The 24,971-nt window shown below is 42.5% G+C and overlaps 1 protein-coding gene across 2 annotated transcripts in view; it reads right to left on the bottom strand.

Annotated features, from left to right (window-relative positions):
• The window catches only part of LOC126248304 (BTB/POZ domain-containing protein KCTD12), a 127,917-nt gene that overhangs the window by 8,063 nt on the left and 94,883 nt on the right, over positions 1 to 24,971 (bottom strand). The window lies entirely within an intron of this gene.

Genomic DNA, 24,971 nt, shown 5'->3' with positions numbered 1-24,971 from the left:
ATACCCATCACGCTTCCGTTCTCGGAACAACATCTTTCTTTTCACCTCAAACATATTTTGACACATGGAAATTTCGATCTCTCCATCGTTGACGATGGCATTAAGGAGCCGAACAGCAACAACGTATTTTATTAGATGAAACATTAAAGCCTGCCGAGGGCTATACATTTCTGATGTTGATTATTCATACAAAATACCGGGTGATCAAAAAGTCAGTATAAATTTGAAAACTTAATAAACCACGGAATAATGTAGATAGAGAGGTAAAAATTGACACACATGCTTGGAATGACATAGGGTTTTATTAGGACAAAAAAAAAATACAATGTTCAAAAAAGGTCCGACAGATGGCGCTTGACAGCAAAACGTCAATGACTGCGCATGACAACCGTCATGCTTGACCTCCTAGGTCCCCAGACCTCAGTCCGTGCGATTATTGGCTTTGGGGTTACCTGAAGTAGCAAGTGTATCGTGATCGACCTACATCTCTAGGGATGCGGAAAGACAACATCCGACGCCAGTGCCTCAGCACATCTCCGGACATGCTTTACAGTGCTGTTCACAACATTATTCCTCGACTACAGCTATTGTTGAGGAATGATGGTGGACATATTGAGCACTTCCTGTAAAGAACATCATATTTGCTTTGTCTTATTTTGTTATGCTAATTATTGCTATTCTGATCAGATGAAGCGCCATCTGTAGGACATTTTTTAAACTTTTGTATTTTTTTGGTTCTAATAAAACCCCATGTCAATCCAAGCATGTGTGTCAATTTGTTGTACCTCTCTATCTACATTATTCCGTGATTTATTCAGTTTTCAAATTTATGCTGACTTTTTGATCACCTGGTACATGGTTGATTTCGGAATACACATTCCAACGTCATATGTATATGGAGAACTAAACACTTCTACAGAATTATTCACAAGGACCTCCAGGATTTAGAGGACGATTGTACGAAAACTACAAGATATCTAGAAAATAGATACGGCAGTTAACTTCTCCCAGCTTTAGTTCGTTGTGGCGAACTTGCAGTATGGGGTGGGCAAGTTAGAATATGTGGACCAGCGGAAAAATGCACCTATCGCAGCACAAAAAAGGCGAATATGCTCCTGTTTAAAATACTCTGAGTGAAAAGTGAGGTACCTCAAAAAATGGTTCAAATGGCTCTGAGCACTATGCGACTTAACATCTGAGGTCATCAGTACCCTAGAACTTAGAACTACTTAAACCTAACTACCCTAAGGACATCACACACATCCATGCCCGAGGCAGGATTCGAACTTGCGACCGTAGCGGTCTCACGGTTCCAGACTGAAACGCCTAGAACCGCACCATGAATGAAAATGTGGCTCCATAAACCTCTTCAGGCGCACCATAGACCACATGTAATTAAAAAAGAACCAACCAATTTGCTTCATTTGACTAAGGAAGTGTGTAATATTCAAACTTTGACAAGTAAGATAGTTACAGTAAGTCGATTCTTCAGCTGGGTACAGAAATGGTCCCTAGCCCAAGGACTATACAAAACACTTGAGCGTACGTTTGTACACTACTGGCCATTAAAATTGCTACACCTCGAAGATGACGTGCTACAGACGCGAAATTTAACCGACAGGAAGAAGATCCTGTGATATGCAAATGATTAGCTTTCCAGTGCATTCACACAAGGTTGGCGCCGGGGGCGACACCTACAACGTGCTGACATGAGGAAAGTTACCAACCGATTTCTCATACACAAACAGCAGTTGACCGGCGTTGCCTGTTGAAACCTTGTTGTGATGCCTCGTGTAAGGAGGAGAAATGCGTATCATCACGTTTCCGACTTTGAGAAAGGTCGGATTGTAGCCTATCGCGATTGCGGTTTATCGTATCGCGACACTGCTGCTCGCGTTGGTCGAGATCCAATGATTGTTAGCAGAATATGAAATCGGTGGGTTCAGGAGGGTAATACGGAACGCCGTGCTGGATCCCAACGGCCTCGTATCACTAGCAGTGGAGATGCCACGCATCTTATCCGCATGGCTCTAACGAACGGATCGTGTAGCCACGTATAGATCCCTGAGTCAACAGATGGGGACGTTTGCAAGACAACAACCATCTGAACGAACAGTTCGACGACGTTTTCAGCAGCATGGACTATCAGCTCGGAGACCATGGCTGCGGTTACCCTTGACGCTGCATCACAGACAGGAACGCCTGCGAAGGTGTACTCAACGACAAATCTGGGTGCTCGAATGGCAAAACGTCATTTTTCCGTATGAATCCAAGTTCTGTTTACAGCATCACAGCATCATGATGGTCGCATCCGTGTTTGGCGACATCGCGGTGAACACACATTGGAAGCGTGTATTCGTCATCGCCATACTGGCGTATCATCCGGCGTGATGGTATGTGGTGCCATTGGTTACACGTCTCGGTCACCTCTTGTTCGCATTGACGGCACTTAGAACAGTGGACGTTACATTTCAGATGTGTTACGACCCGTGGCTCTACCCATCATTCGATCCCTGCGAAACCCTACATTTCAGCAGGATAATGCACGACCGTATGTTGCAGGTCCTGTACGGGCCTTTCTGGATACAGAAAATATTCGACTGCTGCCCTGGCCAGCACATTCTCCAGATCTCGTACCAATTGAAAACGTCTGGTCAATGGTGGCCGAGCAACTGGCTCGTCACAATACGCCAGTCACTACTCTTGATGAACTTTGGTATCGTGTTGAAGCTGTATGGGCAGCTGTACCTGTACACGCCATCCAAGCACTGTTTGACTCAATGTCCAGGCGTATCAAGGCCGTTATTACGGCCAGATGTGGATGTTCTGGGTACTGATTTCTCAGGGTCTATGCACCCGAATTACGTGAAAATGTAATCACATGTAAGTTCTAGTATAATATATTTGTCCAATGAATACCCGTTTATCATCTGCATTTCTTCTTGGTGTAGCAATTTAATGGCCAGTATTGTATGACCAACAAAAACCGAGGTATGAGACCTCAGTAAAGTCAGTTTTGATACACGGCGTTGTGGAATAAAAACGGCAAGAAATGCATGCTTGCCATAAATGCAGTTGCTAGCCAAGACTGCAGGTTGCGCTGTTGTATCTGACTACTAACGGCACCTGTGCAATGTCCTCGATACGTTGAAAATGTGTTCTTTGTAGTTGTGAGTATATTATGTCGGAGCTAAGTGAATTCTAGCTTGGGCAAATTGTTGGTACTCTTATGGTGGGTGCTTCCGTAACCAAGGGAGGTGAACTATTTGATGTTACATGAGACACCGTATAATATTTATACCGCATATATGGAAAGCTGAAGAAGATCTCCACTAAGTCACAATGCGGACGAAAGTGTATGTTGTATGATCTTGAAGGCTCAAGAGTACTGTGACGAAAAATAACAGGATGACAGCTACAAAAGTCATTGGAGAGCAGTATGGTGTGGGCAAGTTAGAATATGTGGACCAGCGGAAAAATGCACCTATCGGAGCACAAAAAGGCGAATATGCTCCTATTTAAAATACTCTGAGTGAAAAGTGAGGTACCTCAAAAAATGATTCAAATGGCTCTGAGCACTATGCGACTTAACTTCTGAGGTCATCAGTCGCCTAGAACTTAGAACTAACTAAACCTAACTAACCTAAGGACATCACACATATCCATGCCCGAGGCAGGATTCGAACCTGCGACCGTAGCGGTCACGCGGTTCCAGACTGAAGCGCCTAGAACCGCACGGCCACACCGGCCAGTTAACCTGCGAGTATAGCAGCAGTAACCGATCTAACAACCGCACCAGCTTTTTGGGCATGTTGTGTCAAAAGAGTGATCGCCTTTGGCGATTTTTTCTTCTGTAGTGGCAAGGTGTGAGAAATGGTTTCACTTTATTGTGTATTCACTTGCAAAGGAACTTGGGCTCTCTATGGGTCCTTGAGACCTTTGAGGATGTTGGTTAGGTAGTCGTACGAGTGATGGACAGTAACTACACCGAATAACTGAAGATTGCATCATCTATGATGGTCCTGTGGGGGTGCAATAATGGCTCGAGACACCTTGTATTTGTGCCAATATTGTGGTAGGGCCTGGCCCACATTCGCAAGTTGGCGGATATTTCCCCGATACTTTTCTAATTTGTGAAAAAGACGAGTTGCCTGGTCTTTTATCTTCTCAGCAACGTATTTTTCTCCAGTCAGCTCCTGTATTTCTCTCGTCCTGGCCAACCGAGGGGCGCCTAGACACAGGTGCACAAGATACTTATTGTCTTATACAGGGTGTATCATAATTAATGGCGCAAACGCGTACAATTGAAGGTACATGATGCTAGAAGCAAAAATATCTCAGTAAGGTCGAAAATGCATACATTAAGATCTAAGAGCAATTTTTCATCTTCGATACTGTGAAGCAAATCTCTTCTACTGCAAGCTCTTGGCTTTTCACAGTTTGGGAAGTAGAAGTATGTACCAAAACAAGAAAAAAATTCCAGTAATCGTTTTCTCTAAAATACATACCTTAAAAGTTATGAGCAATTGTTCATTAGAAGAGTTGTGTTTCTAAGTAGTGAAGATGAGCACGTTCTCATAGCTCTTAAGATATGCATTTCAGAGCACATGCTTACTGGACATTTTTTCTTGTTTTGGTCCACATTACCATTTCCCAAAATATGGAAAGCAAAGAGCTTTCAGCAGAAGAGATTTTCTTCCCATTATCGAAGATGAAAAATTTCTCGCAGCTCTTAAGGTACGCATTTTCGACCATATGTACACTGAGACTTGTTTGCTTCTAGTATCATGTACTTTCAACTATATGCGTTTACGCCATTAATTATGACACATCCTGTATAGGCGTTGCTGACCGCAGCGCAGTATTCTGCCTGTTTACATATCTCTATGTTTGAATACGCTAGCCTATACCAGTTTATTTGGCACTTCAGTATAGAATAACAGTTCATTGCAAATTAGAATTTCTGCGTTGTATGGCAATGGCTTGAATGACGCGAAGCCCAGAAAGTCGAGTCACTCTCAGTAGTCATATGTGTCGCCGAAATAAAAGAGTCTTCATCATCTACGTATTCGTCTTCTTATGATTTGAATGAGGTACCGTTTTCGTGTATCGAATTTGTTTATGGAGTTAACCGAAATATATTTCAAATGCTGTGTTCTTCAAACATACAGTGATCAGCCAGAACATTATGACCACCGACCAACTATCGAAATAAACCCGTCCAGGCGATAGCAGCGCCACATGGCGAGGAATCACTGCTACTCAGACCCACAAACGGCGCGTATAGTAGCAGTGGGTGGGATGTCCGTGGATAGACTGGATAAGGCGCGATCTTTCTGAGTTTGACTGAGGGCAGATCGTGATGGCCCGGAAGCTCGGCACGAGCATTCCGGAAACTGCCCCCCCCCCCCCCCTTGTCGGGTGTTCGAGGAGTTCTGTGGTGAGTGTCTTCAACAGGTGGCGAAACCAAGGTGAAAGCACGTCCAGACGTCGTGGAGTTTGGCAACCACCCCTCGTTGCAGATATCAGTCGTTGTAGTATGAGGAGACTGGTAAAAGGCGGCGAACTGTGGTGAAACTAACATCACACTTCATTGCTGGGCAGGGTAAAAGTGTGTCTGCACACGCAGTGCACCGAACACTCCTAACGATGGGCCACCGCAGCCGATGGCCCATGTTTGTGCCAATTTTAACACCACGACATCGGTAACTACGACTGAAATGGTCACGTGACCATCGGTACTGGACGTTGACGCAGTTGCAGACCCTTACATGATCTGATGAATCCCGATATCTTCTTCGTCATTCCGAAGGGAGGGCGCGAATCCGTCGTCTTCCAGGGGAACAGCTCCTTGTAATTTGTACTGCAGAACAGAGACAAGCTATCGGCAGCTCAATTATGCTCTGGGGAACCTCTACGTGGGCATCCATGGGTCTAGTAAAGCTCGTGCAAGGCACAGCCTAGGAGTATCGTACAATTGGTTGCAGACTACGTACATGACGATCAAGTTTCCCGACGATAGTGGCAGTTTAAGCATGGTAATAGGCCATGTCACAAGAACAGGAGTATAATGGAATGGTTCGAGGAACACAGTGGCGAGTCCAGTTGATGTGCTGGCTCCCAAACTCAGCAGATCTGAACCCGATCGAACACATCTGGGATGTGACTGAACGTGGCGTCAAACCTCAACCTCCCCTTCCCCGGAATTTATGGGAGTTAGGTGACTTGTATGCGTACTTTTCAAAGTACGGTACCTCGTAAAAGACCGGCTCGCACTAGAATCCTGCAACAAAAACCACTGACATTCTAATTTACCCTACTTTTAGTTTGCTAATATCAATAGGTATTGTTCTATTTAAAAAACCTTTGATTTTACAATAAGTACACTTTCTAAGCTTTATTACAATCTGCTATTTTTTCTAAAACTGACATGGTGAGAGCGCGGCTGTGTACAATTAATGTAGGTTGATTATTACAAAGAAGAAGACAGCAACAAGCCCGTATTAATACTGCTGTTTATTTGAGTAAATAGCGCCGTAACCGGTTTCGAATTGACACGTTCATCATCAGACGTTTGTTCATCAGATTTACAAGATGCACTTTACATAATCGTCAGTTTTCGATTTTTATTCTTCCATTGTAGCGAAATATTCTTGGTGTGTTGTCAGTTCGAAACCGGTTACGGTGCTATTTACTTAAATAAATAGCAGTATTAGTAGTGGCTGGTTGCTGTCTTCTTCTTTGTAAGAATCAACCTACATTTGTTACAATCTGTTAATTGGCTGACAATATGAGCCGCTGACTACCATTCCATTCTGAGAAAACAGCACATCAACAGCACTTCCCATTTTCGCAATATTTGTGTTGCACGTTTTACGTGAATCACCCTGTATAGTTATATTTCTAATATTTTTAGGTATCCAATGAATTTTATTGAGGAACTATCGGTTGACATTGTATTAATTTACGAAGTGTGACATCAAACTGCATCAAGAGAAAAATGTGGGAAGAAGTAGTAGTGTTCAGCTATTTCCAGCAGTTATGACTCTGAAAATATAGTTTACAAGGAGAAATTAGAAGAAAGGAGAATCAGCATAATGTAAGACCATGTGTATATAACTACAAGAACTTTGATGACAGTCTTGAAGTAATTTAGTAGTATTTAGCAGTATTTAGAAGTAATACTGAAAAGCAATACTAAATGGGACGATTACATAAAATGACTATTCAGGAAGTCCACTACAAGACTTACATTTGCTGTAAGTGTTTTGAAAAAATGCAACGAATCTATAAAGGTAGTCACATAAAATGCGCTAGTGCGGAAAATTCTACGTTATTGTTGCAGTGTTTGGAGTTCTTTCCAGGTATACATAACAATCACTATCTAAATAATCTTGAGTCGCGCAGCTGAGATCGTACCCTATCCAAATCTATGCTTCAGGAATGGTTTAGGAACTTAACATTGGAATCCTTGGAAGAGAGACGACGTAGATCTCTCGTTACCCTGTTGGGTTCATAAAGAGACCGTGGTTTTGAAGAAGACTTTGTTGTGTCCATCGTATAACTCGAGTATAGAGCATGAGAATAAAATAAACGAAATTAGAGCGCATACAGAGACATTTAGACAGTGAATTTTCACTCCCACAATACGCGAACCGAACAGGAAATAAAATTCATAATATTTGTGCTATGTACCCTGCGCCAAGCGTTGTACAGTCGCAAACGAAATACACTCCTGGAAATTGAAATAAGAACACCGTGAATTCATTGTTCCAGGAAGGGGAAACTTTATTGACACATTCCTGGGGTCAGATACATGATATGATCACACTGACAGAACCACAGGCACATAGACACAGGCAACAGAGCATGCACAATGTCGGCACTAGTACAGTGTATATCCACCTTTCGCAGTAATGCAGGCTGCTGTTCTCCCATGGAGACGATCGTAGAGATGCTGGATGTAGTCCTGTGGAACGGCTTGCCATGCCATTTCCACCTGGCGCCTCAGTTGGACCAGCCTTCGTGCTGGACGTGCAGACCGCGTGAGACGACGCTTCATCCAGTCCCAAACATGCTCAATGGGGGACAGATCTGAAGATCTTGCTGGCCCGGGTAGTTGACTTACACCTTCTAGAGCACGTAGGGTGGCACGGGATACATGCGGACGTGCATTGTCCTGTTGGAACAGCAAGTTCCCTTGCCGGTCTAGGAATGGTAGAACGATGGGTTCGATGACGGTTTGGATGTACCGTGCACTATTCAGTGTCCCCTCGACGATCACCAGTGGTGTACGGCCAGTGTAGGAGATCGCTCCCCACACCATGATGCCGGGTGTTGGCCCTGTGTGCCTCGGTCGTATGCAGTCCTGATTGTGGCGCTCACCTGCACGGCGCCAAACACGCATACGACCATCATTGGCACCAAGGTAGAAGCGACTCTCATCGCTGAAGACGACACGTCTCCATTCGTCCCTCCATTCACGCCTGTCGCGACACCACTGGAGGCGGGCTGCACGATGTTGGGGCGTGAGCGGAAGACGGCCTAACGGTGTGCGGGACCGTAGCCCAGCTTCATGGAGACGGTTGCGAATGGTCCTCGCCGATACCCCAGGAGCAACAGTGTCCCCAATTTGCTGGGAAGTGGCGGTGCGGTCCCCTACGGCACTGCGTAGGATCCTACGGTCTTGGCGTGCATCCGTGCGTCGCTGCAGTCCGGTCCCAGGTCGACGGGCACGTGCACCTTCCGCCGACCACTGGCGACAACATCGATGTACTGTGGAGACCTCACGCCCCACGTGTTGAGCAATTCGGCGGTACGTCCACCCGGCCTCCCGCATGCCCACTATACGCCCTCGCTCAAAGTCCGTCTACTGCACATACGGTTCACGTCCACGCTGTCGCGGCATGCTACCAGTGTTAAAGACTGCGATGGAGCTCCGTATGCCACGGCAAACTGGCTGACACTGACGGCGGCGGTGCACAAATGCTGCGCAGCTAGCGCCATTCGACGGCCAACACCGCGGTTCCTGGTGTGTCCGCTGTGCCGTGCGTGTGATCATTGCTTGTACAGCCCTCTCGCAGTGTCCGGAGCAAGTATGGTGGGTCTGACACACCGGTGTCAATGTGTTCTTTTTTCCATTTCCAGGAGTGTATTTACCTGTAGATGTAGAGTATATTACTTCACATTGAAATCAGTTCCTCCAGATACAGTTACAGCAATAAGGGAGCGCCCAGAAAAATATTGCGGCGAAAATAGTCTTGATTTGGAATAACTTCCTTTAAAGCTCAGCTCCACAATTCTAACTGCACAAAAGGTTTTCAGTGAATTTTGTTGTTTCATTCTAATATGTACTTCAATTTGATAGTATACAAAGGGCAACGCATATGTAAAATGTCAAATGGTTCAAATGGCTCTGAGCACTATGGGACTTAACATCTATGGTCATCAGTCCCCTACAACTTAGAACTACTCAAACCTAACTAACCTAAGGACATCACACAACACCCAGTCATCACGAGGCAGAGAAAATCCCTGACCCCGCCGGGAATCGAACCCGGGAGCCCGGGCGCGGGAAGCGAGAACGCTACCGCACGACCACGAGATGAGGACTGTAAAATGTCAATACCGACACATAGTACTAATAACTTAAACTACTTTAAAATAATAAAGTTTTATTTTCAAATCCTGCTAACTGTGACTAATAACTATTTTATATCCAAGATCAAATGCTATACTTTCATTCGTCTTGGCAGGCATGGCATGCATTTATGGGATGGCTATTGATAGTGATAAAATTTTTTCCTGTGATCTTTACTTCCTCGCTACAATAAATGTTGTAAATTTCGGTTTAAACATTATAACATATGAAACTTAAGCATGACGTATCATCTTTTCTTCCCAACACGTCAGTCCAAAACTAAAAATGGCAATTTCTAATACTTCAGTAGCACATACGAGGGCTGTTCTGAAAGTAAGGTCCGATCGGTCGCGAAATGGAAATCAGGCAGAAAATCTGATGAACACTTGCACATATGTGTTGAGAAGTGTCTCTTAGTATGCCCACCGGTCGCGTCACGTCGCTCTTTTCAGTTCTGACCACATAGTAAGGACGTAACGATTCCTAGAAAATAGTGTCTCCCGCCAAGTATGTGTGCATGTTGAGAGATTTCGCCAGATTTCAGGAATACCCACATAACGTAAGTTCATGACGATTCCTTCTTCATGATAAATCTTGATCACACACTGCAGGGGAAATGTCGACGTTCCTGCAGCGTTTTCGATGGGAAGTGTTTAATTACCCACCCTACTGCCCGGACTTTCATTTCTATTCGCATGAACCGCTGGATATGAAGACAAAATATTGGCACAGGCAACGAGCTGCAGGCTAACATAAAGAATTGGCGGAAAGCACAGGCAGCTGCCTTATATGACGAAGGTATTGGAAAGTAAGTACAATGCTACGACAAATGTCAAAGTTTGAGCGGCGACCATGTAGAGAAATAGCTGGAAGATGTAACTAACTGTTGCAAATGAAATATTTCTGATTTTCTGTATTTCCATTTCGCTAACGATCGTACCTTACTTTCCGAATAACCCTCGCACGTTCTTGTTACAACAGAGAAATAGAGGAATAGTTGTCCCATTGAAGATGTTTTTATGATACCGAAATAGAAACAAAACTAAAACTGATATCTGTACCTTTGCTGTTCATAATGTTAGGTAAAAATCTTTGTAATTATCGAACTCGTTATAAGTATTCTTCAAGATGGAAAAAGGTTATCAAGATATTCAAAGTTATTTGGGATGAAAAGTATGTGATGCAAGGCATTATCATTTTTTTAAAAAGAGGGTGCATCTTAAAATTTTATTACTGACAGATTGTAGAAGACAAAAAGTTGCTGCAGAAACCCTTAACATACATGTATGCTGAAATAGCGCCACATGTTGCACGCAAACAGCAACCTTATGCTCATTTCGAGCAATCCTCGTGTTAACTGCACTTAAGTTACTGAGTTTACATTGACACGAATATAATTCCACAGTTCTTTTGAAACACTGACTACAAAGTATAAAAATACACACAATGAACAAGACTGTGAAACATATTTTTAACATATTTTTCTTTTTGTAACACATTGTAAGAGAGGGAAAAAGCTACACTAGTGTGCAAAAATTAAGGACGAAAATAGCTTTCGGATGACGTGTCACTGCGAAATAACATAGCTGGATGAAACTTGGATCAAATGTAGAAATAACTGCATCAGTATGGTACAGAAAGAAACTGTAAGAAATACGCAATGAGGCGAACAGAAACGGCACTTTTATTCGAAGACAATGATTGCACTACAGTCACCGCGATTTATAATGGTCCACTTGATATTACAAAAGGCAGACATGGTTCTTAATAGGGTGTGTGGTCACAGTGGACAGTAGTGCATGCTCTACAGTGTGCTCTCACCGGGCGAGGTGGCGCAGTGGCTAGCGCACTGGACTCGCATTCGGGAGGACGACGGTTCAATCCCGCGTCCGGCCATCGTGATTTAGGTTTTCCGTGATTTCCCTAAATCGCTCCAGGCAAATGCCGGGATGGCTCCTTTGAAAGGGCACGGCCGACTTCCTTCCCTAATCCGACGAGACCGATGACCTCGCTGTCTGGTCTTCCCCAAAAACAACCCAAACCTCTACATTGTGCTCCCATGATGACGACAAGGGTGGTAAGGAGTTCCTATGGTAGCATTCCATTCCTCCATGAGCGCTGTTGTCAACTGCTGTAGTCGTTGGTGCACGTGGTCGTGCTGCAATGCGTCTCTCCAACGCATCTCACACGTGATCGATTTGCTTTCAGTAGGGAGAACGGGCAGTCCAGTCCATTCGCCGAATATCCTCTGGTCCCAAGAATCCTTTTCCGTCTCCAGCGCAGTTCCTTCCGCTAGCGCAATGTCGTCCATTAAAATGAAGTCACTACCGAATGCACTCGTGAAAAGACGCACGTGGGAAGAGAGTACAGTGTCACAATGATGTTGGCCGGTGAGTGTACCGTGTTCAAACACGTGGTGCTTAGTACGCCTAGGTAACATTATGCCTCCCCACACTATAATACCTAGAGCACCAAAACGATTATGTTCGACAGTGTTTCTGGGTGCATTAAGTACCCTCATATAGCGAAAGGTTGGAACACGTGACTTAAGCGTATGTAAGTGTTATTATCTGGGTTAAATAAAAGTGTCAATTATGTTCGTCTCATTGCGTATATCTTTCACTTACTTTATGTAACATAATGTAGCAGTTCTTTCTATGTATATTCCAAGTTTCATAGAGTTATGTTACTTGGCAATCAGACATCATGAGAAAATTACATTCGAACTCCAGTTTTACAAACCACTGTATATTTCACGGCACATCACACAGACTTACAGCAGCAAAAAGAGGCTTATTTATGCGATTTGAAAAAGCGCTGATCGCCTCCACGGCGAACCTAACGTTCTGAATGACAATTTTGTACTTTAAAAGAAATTTTTGAACTGTCATTTACCCTAGCGCACGTACGCCCTTGTGTGTGTGTGTGTGTGTGTGTGTGTGTGTGTGTGTGTGTGTGTGTAAGAAAGAGAGAGAGAGAGAGAGAGAGAGAGAGAGAGAGAGGTAGATAGTATGTATTTGGTGGATTGACACATTCCGGGTCAGAACGAGGTATTCTGTATTCAGTGTACAATTGAAAACAAATCAGTTGACACTAACTCTTCTCTGATTGAATTCTGTGTTTTACATGTTGTGTTAAATACGGTTTCATTGTATTAAGGATTAGCAGGCATCGTACCATGGTGGACATATTATTCCAAATGGAACTTTTAGAGAGCTGGATCAGTTTTGGTGATACGTTAGTGTTGGTGATACGTTAGTGTTGATGCACTGCAAAAAATGCCCCATGCAAAGTTAACGTTTCGTAGATAACTTTCACGTTTCGGCATGTGATAGTTCCTAGAGCGGTAAGTAGCTTCTTAATACATGGACATTAATTGTCATAGTTCTATGTAGTACAGTACATAAACAAATATAATCATTTCAGTTTAACTTCGTACTTTTAACATCGTTTGAGAGCGTTTTAAATTAACAGTACGGCGTTAAGTCGTCTATTAAGATTAGCAGGGAAAGACTATACTACATAGGAAGCCACAGTGTGATTTCTCCATTTTTGTAGACTAGATATCGCGTAATGTGGCGGACATGCATAATGCCAGCAGCCTTCATCTTTATATTTACCACATTTTCCGCCTATTTTATAGCGAAAAATCGTCTTGGAAAGTATTTTTATGTGCTGTGTATTGCCATTAAAAAGATAAATGTTACTTTCCAAAGGAAATCAGTACTTTTTTAAATAGCTCAATAGAAAGCGATATAGGAATTACGCAAAAAAGTAAATAACTACCGCTTTACGCATTGTTAGCTGTCGATACTGTGAATTACATTAGAATCATAAACTAAGGATAATCAGGAGGATAAGAGAAGGTAAGCAATCCGTGTGAACGACTTCCAAGACTTCGTCACAAAAACGCAATTGTGCAATTGGTATAATAAAATAAAACTATCTGATTCGAAGCAGGAGAGATTTAAACTAAATAAAAAGGCATTGCTTTAGATCGATAATGCATCTATAGAGTTTGCATTTCTGTTGTTAGCAGAACGTATGCTGTTGTTGAAGCTAGTACACGTGAAGTAGAAAGCACGCCATCTGGAAGCTCTTTTACGAGGCACAATCGTCCATCGATTCGTTTCAACACATAGTAACGTTTGTCGTACCTCAATCCAAGGTCAGCCTAAAGCAACGATTCAACAACCCAGCAGATGTAAGACCTTCAGTACATTACGAAATACAACCACGTCTCTAGGACAATTGTCTATATAGCTTAAGAATTTGAAGTTTCTACTTGAGTTAACGTTTTCTGATTAAAAAAAATAGTAGGCTAAGAGCAGTTAGGTGGTATGTAATTTTATAACGAGGTTAGTAACATCGCTACTATGCCATCAAAGATCTTGACAGTTGCTCTTCACATCTGAATTCAGTCTTATTAGACTGAAGGGAAAGCAGTGGCTGGTAAAGTCATCACCGGACCGTCGGGGAAAGAGACGAGTTTGGTGGTGGAATGGTTCTGATATGGGGAAATTGGGAGGCAACAGATTGTACGATCTCACAGAGTCTCATATCTTCATTGGTAATTGGAGGAATATCGTGGCCGCATAGAGATACAAAGAGCAGGTACTAAAATCACATGAGTAAATTTTTTATGTTTAGTTCTTTCACGCCGTCTCTGACCTATCAAGCCTCTCTGGTGAATGTATATCTCATAGTCGGTGATATCCATTGTATCGACTGACTCACGCTCTCTTTGAATCTGAGTCTTAAGAAACACATACGTAATCCATTGGTAGGGAAGCAACATACTCACACCTTATAAAATTCACATCAGTCTTTCCATTGTGTGCCAGCCTAGTCCGCTGTAACTAGCTCTGACGTCATAAATATTGCGCAATACTTTAAAATGAAGTAAATAACCTGAAACGTTTCTAGCATGTCAGGAGTAATACAAAATCAATATGTGTTGGATATCAGTTCAATAACTTTAACCATTTTCGAAATTTGGATGTTTTTCTGTAAAAATTGTTGGCGCAACAGAAAAGAGCTAGAAACTTAAAAATTTATATTTAGATTCCTTTTGCATAATAATTTAGTAGAAACAGTATTCTGGATTTCACAAATTAAAATTTTAGTTGAAATTCATGATTTTTCGGTTTTTATCTTAAAAATTAAGGAAGCAAGATAGATTAAGTAGGCGAATAAATAAAGCTAGGATGTTTACATTTAAGTAGAAGGAAGATCCGCTATAATCATAAAGATGTGAGAAGTTTCAACTGAATAACTATAAAACTATAGCGATAGCGTATCTCCAAAGGGCAAGTTCAGAGCTCGTCTACTGCGTGTAGTGTAATTAAATTAATTTTCTCGCCCAAAATATTTGACTTAGCCACGTCAGACTTTTATTATGATTACTTACTTGTGTGCTGATTGCACATTTAAGTGATGGCTGGGTGTTGTGTGATGTCCTTAGGTTAGTTAGGTTTAAGTAGTTCTAAGTTCTAGGGGACTGATGACCACAGATGTTAAGTCCCATAGTGCTCAGAGCCATTTTGCACATTTAAATTGAGAGCTTCATCGGCCATCAGTAAAGGAAGCAATGATTTATTCGATAACTTAAAGTGGTGCATTACTAGCCCAACGGCTACTCGGGAGACTAGATTTGATCAGGCGTTCCCTTAGCCGTCCGAACCGCGGCTTTATATGTAAGAACGCTGCGCGAGAAAAGGAAGGCCCCAGTTCTCTCCAGACGCTGATTAGCGCACCATCTGTGCCGGGAGTCGCGTCGCGTCGGTATCGTTGATATAAACAGCCTCGGATGCAGTAATAAGTTACTCGGGATACGCGTAACCATAAAATCGTTTTCGAGTGAAGTGTTAATTTTGGGATGACGTTAATGATCTATCTTTAGTTTGCGTATGTCGTATTTTCACGTGCCGCAAAAGGACAGACAGTCTACCATTATTAGCGTGGCGTTTGATGAACATTATCATCAAATTATGGCGAACATTCACTTAAACATTTAATTTGAACAGTTATAGTTGCATCAGCGCGTTAGACTCTGAACTGCTCAGGTAGTTAGATTGTGTGGATTCTTTTTGGTCTGTGACTTTCAGAATATAGTGAACATTTTAGAGAGAATGGTTTTTGATTATGAATCCCAGACAATCTCCTAATTCCTCAGAGCTATAAGCTGTAGCTATAAATGTATTTCTCAAATTGAAGTGGGCACTAGGAATTCTAATTACAGGCTTCACGTTTTGCTAATCTCTTTCTGGGTGCCAATATCGTAGTTAGACAGCCAGTGTTGAGAAAGGCAAACAACAGCATTAAATAAATAATAGGAACATTAACAATTATTCCACCCGCCGTCCCACACATTGGTGACACGAATGAAATCAGTCAATCAGCAACCTTAAAGAAGTGTGTTCTTCGATCTCACTCAATAGTTCTAAAATGCTTTGTAAACTGCTCAAGACAATTTTATACTGTCTATATGTCTGCTAACGTGTGTTATTTAAATCTAGAGAAACAGGGAACGAAAGAATAAGCTTCATGACAAAAAAGCTTTAACTGAGAAATAAAACCATAGCAATAGAAATGGAAATGCCGTGTGGCTAGGGCCTCCCGTCGGGTAGACCGTTCGCCTGGTGCAAGTCTTCCGAGTTGACGCCACTTCGGCGACTTGCGTGTCGATGGGGATGAAATGATGATGATAAGGACAACACGACATCCAGTCCCTGATGGGGAAAATCTCCGACCCAGTCGGGAATCGGCCGTTAGGTATGACATTCCGTCGCGCAGACCACTCAGCTACCAGGGGCAATAACCAAAATAAATAAAGTCTGTAGGAAAGTGCACAACCTTACACATTTTTTAAATCCAAATTTGCTTCTGGATAACGTTGACTGCCATGCTGATCCGCTAATGCATTGTAACGTGCTTGCGTCGTCCTTACCATGAGGTCGAAAAGGTGTTCGAGACGTTGCTGCTCAAGCCTGTCCCACTCATCCACGATGGCCCTGCTGAAGACATTCAGTGTCCGAGGATGGTTCCTGCGACGACGAACCGCTAGTTTCAGCTGGGCTCAAGGGTAGTCAATGGAGTTCATATCAGCATACACCGCAGCCCATTAAATACGGTTGACTCTTGTCTTCTGAGGGAAGGTTTTACTTGCTGGGAGTGGTGCAATCGTGCATTATCCTTTTGAAAGACGAAGCTATCCCCAAAATGCTGACTGTATGGCTGGTTAACACGTTGGACAACTTTTGTCCAATACTTCACAGCCTTCAAATTAACCTTTATAGCGATGAGGAGTTTTCGACATCCCTGGGTGATACACGTCGGAAACATGTATAGTGCACCTCCCTGCTGAACCTGTGGGACTGGTGATCAAAAAGTTCACAGCTTCCTGTCCGTCTCTACACTCTCTTACGTCGATCATAAGGCTTCAGAGAAATTTTGAACTCGTCGATGAAGAGAACTCGATGCCATTGTCCAAGGTTCCACTGAAGGAATTGCCTTGTTACTTTCCTCGCGCCCTACGGTACAGTGGGTTTGTACTGTAGTTAATAGTTTAACGGCGGTTTTAGGCATAAAGCATCGTTCCTTCTAGCAACAAAGTATCCTGAGCAAATAGGGATAATTATGAGAGATACAGGGATTAATGCCTATAAGGTAATTCTGGCGAGACTGAATGCCCTAAGATCCAAACCCACCAAAATATAAGCGGAAAATATATGTAATCGGAAAAGGAGATAAAGATTCGCTAGTTGCCTTTCTAACATCGTTCTCTACTCCATCAAAATTACGTAAGCGTAGAGAAAATATGGCATAAATTTAGAGAAATAGTACCTACAATAATAGAGAGATTTGTACCAAATAAATTAATAAGAGATGATACTGACGCCCCATGGTACACAAATAAGGCTAGAACACTGTTGCAGAAGCTACGAAAAAAAAGTGCCAAATTTAAAGGAACACAAAATCTTCAAGATTGGCGATATTTTACTGAAGCTCGAAAGGATCGGACTTCGATGCGAGATGTTTTTGATAGTTTCCGCAATGAAACTATGTCTCGAAAGCTAACAGAAAATCCGAAGAGGTTCTGGTCGCATATAAAGTATAATCGCGGCAAGACACAATAGCAATGGTAATATTACCGACGTCAGTGTCACTGAAGCAGATTTACTAACTACGGTTCTCCGAAATTCCATCACGAAAGAAGATGTCGTAAATATTCCAAAATTCTAATCAAGAACAGCTGCCAACATGAGTAGCTTAGAAGTACGGGGTGGTTAAACTTTTGATGCTTCAGAAGTGCCCCAAGAAAAATGAGTGATCGTAGGACACGGAAACTTTGTGGAGGCTTTTCAAAGAGCATGCGGAAGAGAAATAACGAATAAACCATTGCAAGAAACAATTTTTAATTTTCAGCTGAGTGGATAACATTTGTTAATTCCGTACCATGTTTACGTTCCAGGTTACAAACGTTGCTCAGTGTGACGACCATCTACATCGACGAAAACCTCAAACCGCACTATGGATTGCTCTATTGTTGCTCGAATCTAAATGGCTCTGAGCACTATGGGACTTAACATCTGTGGTCATCAGTCACCTAGAACTTAGAACTACCTAAACCTAACTAACCTAAGGACATGACACACATCCATGCCCAAGGCAGGACTCGAACCTGCGACCACAGCGGTCACGCGGTTCCAGACTGAGGCGCCTAGAACCGCACGGCCACACCGGCCGGCATATTGTTGCTCGAAACATTTCAGATGAAATGTTAGGTACTTCCCTCGCTATGCTTATCTTCAACTTCCAACGTGTGTTAGGGTCTCGTTGATAAACCCTGTCCTTCGGTACCACACAGACAGAAATTACAGGGCTTCAAATCTGGTGATCTTGATGGCAAACCGTTTGGTTCAAATGGCTCTGAGCACTATGGGACTTAACTTCTGAGGTCATCAGTCCCCTAGAACTCAGAACTACTTAAACCTAACTAACCTGAGGACATCACTCACATCCATGCCCAAGGCAGGATTCTAACCTGCGACCGTAGCGGTCGCGCAGTTCCAGACTGTAGCGCCTAGAACCGCTCGGCCACCCTGCCGGCCCCAAACCGTTTGGACCGATCGCCCAATGATTCGGTGTTCTCCAAATGTGTTACGGAGTAGACGAGTGATGTGAGCAATGTGAGGTGGAGCTCCATCATGCATCAAATCAACTGAGTCCAAATCACCTATCGCCAGTAGAACAGCGATCACATATTGGCGCAACAGATCATAGTAACGTGTGCCGTTCACGCTGCATCTCCTTGGTCCTTAGGATCCGAATGCCACAAAGAAAAATGAACCAGTTGTGAACTGTACCGTGGAGCCACACCACACAATGACGCATTCACTATACAGGAGAGTTCATGGACGTTCGTTAGCGGTCGCAATCCTCGAATGCGATCATTGTGAGTGTTGACTGACCTAGTGAGCGTAAAGTGTGCTTCGTCACTCCATATAATGTTCTAATACCATATGTCGTCAGCTTCAACCCTTGCAAGCAACGTAAGAGCAAAGTCTACTCGAACGTCTGTGTCACGTACTAAAAGCTGGTGAGTAATATGAAGTTTGTACGGATACCATTTCACAATTGTTCGCGGTACTTTTCAAACGGTGGATCATGGAATGTTAAGCTGTCGTGACGCATTTCGTGCTATGCTTGAAGATCGCACATTGCGTCCAGCATTCTCAGCCATGGCAACAATAGCTTCCTCAACAATTTCTGTCGCAATCTGGCAATGGGACTCTCCCAGGAGCAATTACCTCGTCTGCAGTTAATTCGAACTTCCGGTTCATGTTCTTCAATCACGGTGTCGAAAATAGACCTCTACGTATTCCTTTAATGCGTCGACACTCGCGAGCAGCAGCAGCACTACTGCTGTTGTTTTGATAAACAGCTTTACGAATAAAGCCCTGCTCACCTTCTCCAGACCAATATTGTCTGTCTGCAACTGTAATGCACACGAATGCTTGTGTTTCAACACTAGGTCGCCGTAACTGCTGCGGCGCCTAATGACAAGTCATGACAGTAAAACTAGTAACAACGGAAACCCTGCAGCGCACTATCTGAACCTCATTGCTCTAAATTTGGGCACCCGTAAGATACAGAGTTTTCCGTTTACACTTGCTCAATTAGCGAAAGTTTCAGTTATAACCGCCCTGTAGATACCCTCTGTGAAGTGAAGCAACTTAAACAGCTCAATAAAGACAAATCTTTCGGTCCAAATTGTATACCAATTAGGTTGTTTCCAGAGTAATCTGATATAATACCTCCATACTTAGCAATCATACACAACCGCTCGTTCGACGAAAGGTCCATACGTTAAGGCTGGAAAGTTACACAGATTACGCCAATACTCAAGAATGAAAATAGGAGTAATCCGCTTGAATTAAAGACGCCTATCACTGATGTCAATTCGCAGTAGGGTTGTGGAACGTATACTGTGTTGGAACATTAGGAATTAACTCGAAGAAAACGAGTTAATGACACATAGCCACCAGAGAATTAGAAAATATAGATCTTTAGAATCACAATTAGCTCTTTATGCACAGGAAGTGCTATGGACAGAGGATATAAAAATCTTTCCACCTTTTGAGATTTCCAGAAGGCTTTTGAACCGTTCCTCACGAGGGAATGTTAATCAAATTGCGTGCCTATGGAGTATCGTCTAGCTGTGCGATTCGATGGACGATTTCCTGTCAGGAATCTCATACTTCCCCCAGGGAAGTCTTGTAGGCACTTTGTTGTTCGTAATCTATGTAAAGGAATTAGGAGACAATCTGAGTAGCCCGATTAGACTGTCTGCAGATGATGATGCCATTTACCTTCTAGTAAAGTCATCAGAAGATCGAAATCAGTTGCAAAATGATTTAGACAAGATATCTGTATGAACCATGGACCTTGCCGTTGGTGGGGAGGCTTGCGTGCCTCAACGATACAGATAGCCGTAGCGTTGGTGCATCCACAACGGATGGGTATCTGTTGAGACGCCAGACAAAGGTGTGGTTCCTGAAGAGGGGCAGCAGCCTTTTCAGTAGTTGCAGGGGCAACAGTCTGGATGATTGACTGATGTGGCCTTGTAACACTAACCAAAATGGCCTTGCTGTGCTGGTATTGCGAACGGCTGAAAGCAAGGGGAAACTACTTTCCCGAGGGCATGCAGCTTTACTGTATGATTAAATGATGATGGCGTCCTCTTGGGTAAAATATTCCGGAGGTAAAATAGTCCCCCATTCGGGTCTCCGGGCGGGGACTACTCAAGAGGACGTCGTTATCAGGAGAAAGAAAACTGGCGTTCTACGGATCGGAGCGTGGAATGTCAGACCCCTTAATCGGGCAGGTAGGTTAGAAAATTTAAAAAGGGAAATGGATAGGTTAAAGTTTGATATAGTGGGAATTAGTGAAGTTCGGTGGCAGGAGGAACAAGACTTTTGGTCAGGTGAATACAGGGTTATAAATACAAAATGAAATAGAGGTAATGCAGGAGTAGGTTTAATAATTAATAAAAAATAGGAGTACGGGTAAGCTACTACAAACAGCATTGTTGTTGTTGTTGTTGTGGTCTTCAGTCCTGAGACTGGTTTGATGCAGCTCTCCATGATACAGTAAAGCTGCACGCCCTCGGGAAAAATTACGGCTGTAGTTTCCCCTTGCTTTCATCCGTTCGCAGTACCAGCACAGCAAGGCCGTTTTGGTTAGTGTTACAAGGCCAGATCAGTCAATCAGCCAGACTGTTGCCCCTGCAACTACTGAAAAGGCTGCTGCCCCACTTCAGGAACCACACGTTTGTCTGGCCTCTCTACAGATACCCCTCCGTTGTGGTTGCACCTACGGTACGGCTATCTGTATCGTTGAGGCACGCAAGCCTCCCCACCAAGGGCAAGGTCCATGGTTCATGGGGGGGGGGGGGGGGGGGGGGACAAACAGCATAGTGAACGCATTATTGTGGCCAAGATAGACACGAAGCCCACGCCTACTACAGTAGTACAAGTTAATATGCCAACTAGCTCTGCAGATGACGAAGAAATTGATGAAATGTATGATGAGATAAAATAATTTATTCAGGTAGTGAAAGGAGACGAAAATTTAATAGTCATGGGTGACTGCAATTTCAGAGTAGGAAAAGGGAGAGAAGGAAACATAGTAGGTGAATATGGATTGGGGCTAAGAAATGAAAGAGGAAGCCGCCTGTTAGAATTTTGCGGAGAGCATAACTTAATCATAGCTAACACTTGGATCAAGAATCATGAAAGAAGGTTGTATACATGGAAGATCCCTGGAGATACTAGAAGATATCAGATAGATTCTATAATGGTAAGGCAGAGGTTTAGGAACCAGGTTTTAAATTGTAAGACATTTCCAGGGGCAGATGTGGACTCTGACCATAATCTATTGGTTATGAACTGTAGGTTAAATCTGAAGAAACTGCAAAAAGGTGGGAATTTAAGGAGACGGGACCTGGATAAACTGAAAGAACCAGTGGTTGTACAGGGTTTCAGGGAGAGCATAAGGGAACAATTGACAGAAATGGGGAAAGAAATACAGTAGAAGAAGAATGGGTAGCTTTGAGGGATGAAATAGTGAAGCCAGCAGAGGATCAAATAGGTAAAAAGACAAGGGCTAGTAGAAACCCTTGGGTAACAGAAGAAATATTGAATTTAATTGATGAAAGGAGAAAATATAAAAATGCAGTAAATGAAGCAGGCAAAAAGGAATACAAACGTATCAAAAGTGAGATCGACAGGAAGTGCAAAATGGCTAAGCAGGGATGGCTAGAGGACAAATGTAAGGATGTAGAGGCTTATCTCACTAGGGGTAAGATAGATACTGCCTACAGGAAAATTAAAGAGACCTTAGGAGAAAGGAGAACTACTTGCATGAATATCAAGAGCTTTGATGGGAACCCAGTTCTAAGCAAAGAAGGGAAAGCAGAAAGGTGGAAGGAGTATATAGAGGGTCTATACAAGGGCGATGTACTTGAAGACAATATTATGTAAATGGAAGAGGATGTAGATGAAGATGAAATTGGAGATACGATACTGCGTGAAGAGTTTGACAGAGCACTGAAAGACCTGAGTCGAAACAAGTCCCCGGGAGTAGACAACATTCCATTAGAACTACTGACAGCCTTGCGATAGCCAGTCCTGGCAAAACTCTACCATCTGGTGATCAAGATGTATGAGACAGGCGAAATACCCTCACACTTCAAGAAGAATATAATAATTCCAATCCCAAAGAAAGGAGGTGTTGACAGATGTGAAAATTACCGAACTATCAGTTTAATAAGTCACAGCTGATAGAAGCGGACCTGGGGGAAGATCAGTTTGGATTCCGTAGAAATGTTGGAACACGTGAGGCAATACAGACCCTACGACTTATCTTACAAGAAAGACTAAGGAAAGGCTAACCTACGTTTCTAGCATTTGTAGACTTAGAGAAAGCTTTTGACAATGTTGATTGGAATACTCTCTTTCAAATTCTTCAAATTTTGAAGGTGGCAGGAGTAAAATACAGGGAGCGAAAGGCTATTTACAATTTTAACAGAAAGCAGATGGCAGTTATAAGAGTCGAGGGAGACGAAAGGGAAGCAGTGGTTGGGAAGGGAGTGAGACAGGGTTGTAGCCTATCCCCGATGTTATTCAATCTGTATATTGAGCAAGCAGTAAAGGAAACAAAAGAAAAATTCGGAGTAGGTATTAAAATCCATGGCGAAGAAATAAAAACTTTGAGGTTCGCCGATGACATTGTAATTCTGTCAGAGACAGCAAAGGACGTGGAAGAGCAGTTGAACGGAATGGACAGTGTCTTGAAAGGAGGATATAAGATGAACATCAACAAAAGAAAAACGAGGATAATGGAATGTAGTCGAATTATGTCGGGTGATGCTGAGGGAATTAGATTACGAAATTAGACACTTAAAGTAGTAAAGGAGTTTTGCTATTTGGGGAGCAAAATAACTGATGATGGTCGAAGTAGAGAGGATATAAAATGTAGACTGGCAATGGTAAGGAAAGCGTTTCTGAAGAAGAAAAATTTGTTAAGGGGCTCCGGAACGCCCTATACTTGCAATGTTAAAATAACGCTTATAAATTACATCTTTCCTCACAAAGTATTTGAGGTAGGAAGTTGAACTTTTTACAGATTATTTATTGGAATATGGGCTACAACTTAACACATGGATTTTACAAAATTTTAGTTCAGTTATTAAAGATGATTTTTTTTCAATTGTAATGAAAATTCACAACATTTTTTTGCAATTTTTTATTTATATATTCAAAAATATACAGTTTTTTGGAAAAAGTCTGTGTTAAATTATGCAGAAGGTACTGTGTAACATTTACTGAAAGTTTGAAACAAATATGTTTGGAAGATCCTTAGAAAACATGTAATTAGTATGAGAAAATAAAAGTTTTGGGAATCGAGCGACAAAGATTGCATTAACTTTTTAGTGCTTTCCAGGTCCATAGGATGGATTATCTTCATCCTCTGCAAACTCCTCCTCCAGCTTCCTCTTGTTCCTCCTCCTGTTTACTCTTGCTTGTATTTCTAGACTCTTTACAGCCCTGTCTGCAGCCCGAAGGCGTTCCTTGTCTAAAGCAAGCATCGGTCGTACCATGTTAGAACCTATCTTCATTCCCATATTTCTAAATACCTTTGGCTTTCCAACATTTCTCCTTTTCTTAAAAGCCTTCAGAGGATTTCTAATAAGTTTACTTTTACTCATTATTATACTTCAACAAAACAGAGACTCAAGAAACAGAATTAATTACGAATATTTTCGAGATAACGACAGAGTAAATAAACATGAAACAATCGACAATAACACCAGCGATATATATTGAACCATCACAGGTTAGCCACAACACATACTTTATCTCACATCACTAAAATGTACCTGATGAACACGGACGTTAATAATAACACCATTTGACAGCAGTTTAACAGCGCCACAGTGGCTCACGCCCATGTAGAACACATTTTTAAAAAAATTTAAAAATAGTTGTAGTCTTCGGAATTGAATAAATTAGATATCTATTAAAAGGTAATAGTCTGCAGATTCAGAAAACTCAAAAAAGTAAAAATTGAACTTCTCATGATTTTGAGCCTTCCCGGAGATTTAAATGTCAGGACGTCGTTTCTGAAAGTATTTGTATGGAGTGTAGCCATGTATGGAAGTGAAACGTGGACGATAAATATTTTAGACAAGAAGAGAATAGAAGCTTTCGAAATGTGGTGTTACAGAAGAATTCTGAAGATTAGATGGGTAGATCACACAACTAAT

This window comes from Schistocerca nitens, chromosome 3 (assembly GCF_023898315.1).
Source record: "Schistocerca nitens isolate TAMUIC-IGC-003100 chromosome 3, iqSchNite1.1, whole genome shotgun sequence".
NCBI classification, from domain to species: domain Eukaryota; kingdom Metazoa; phylum Arthropoda; class Insecta; order Orthoptera; family Acrididae; genus Schistocerca; species Schistocerca nitens.
This window is presented reverse-complemented; position numbering and strand designations above follow the sequence as displayed.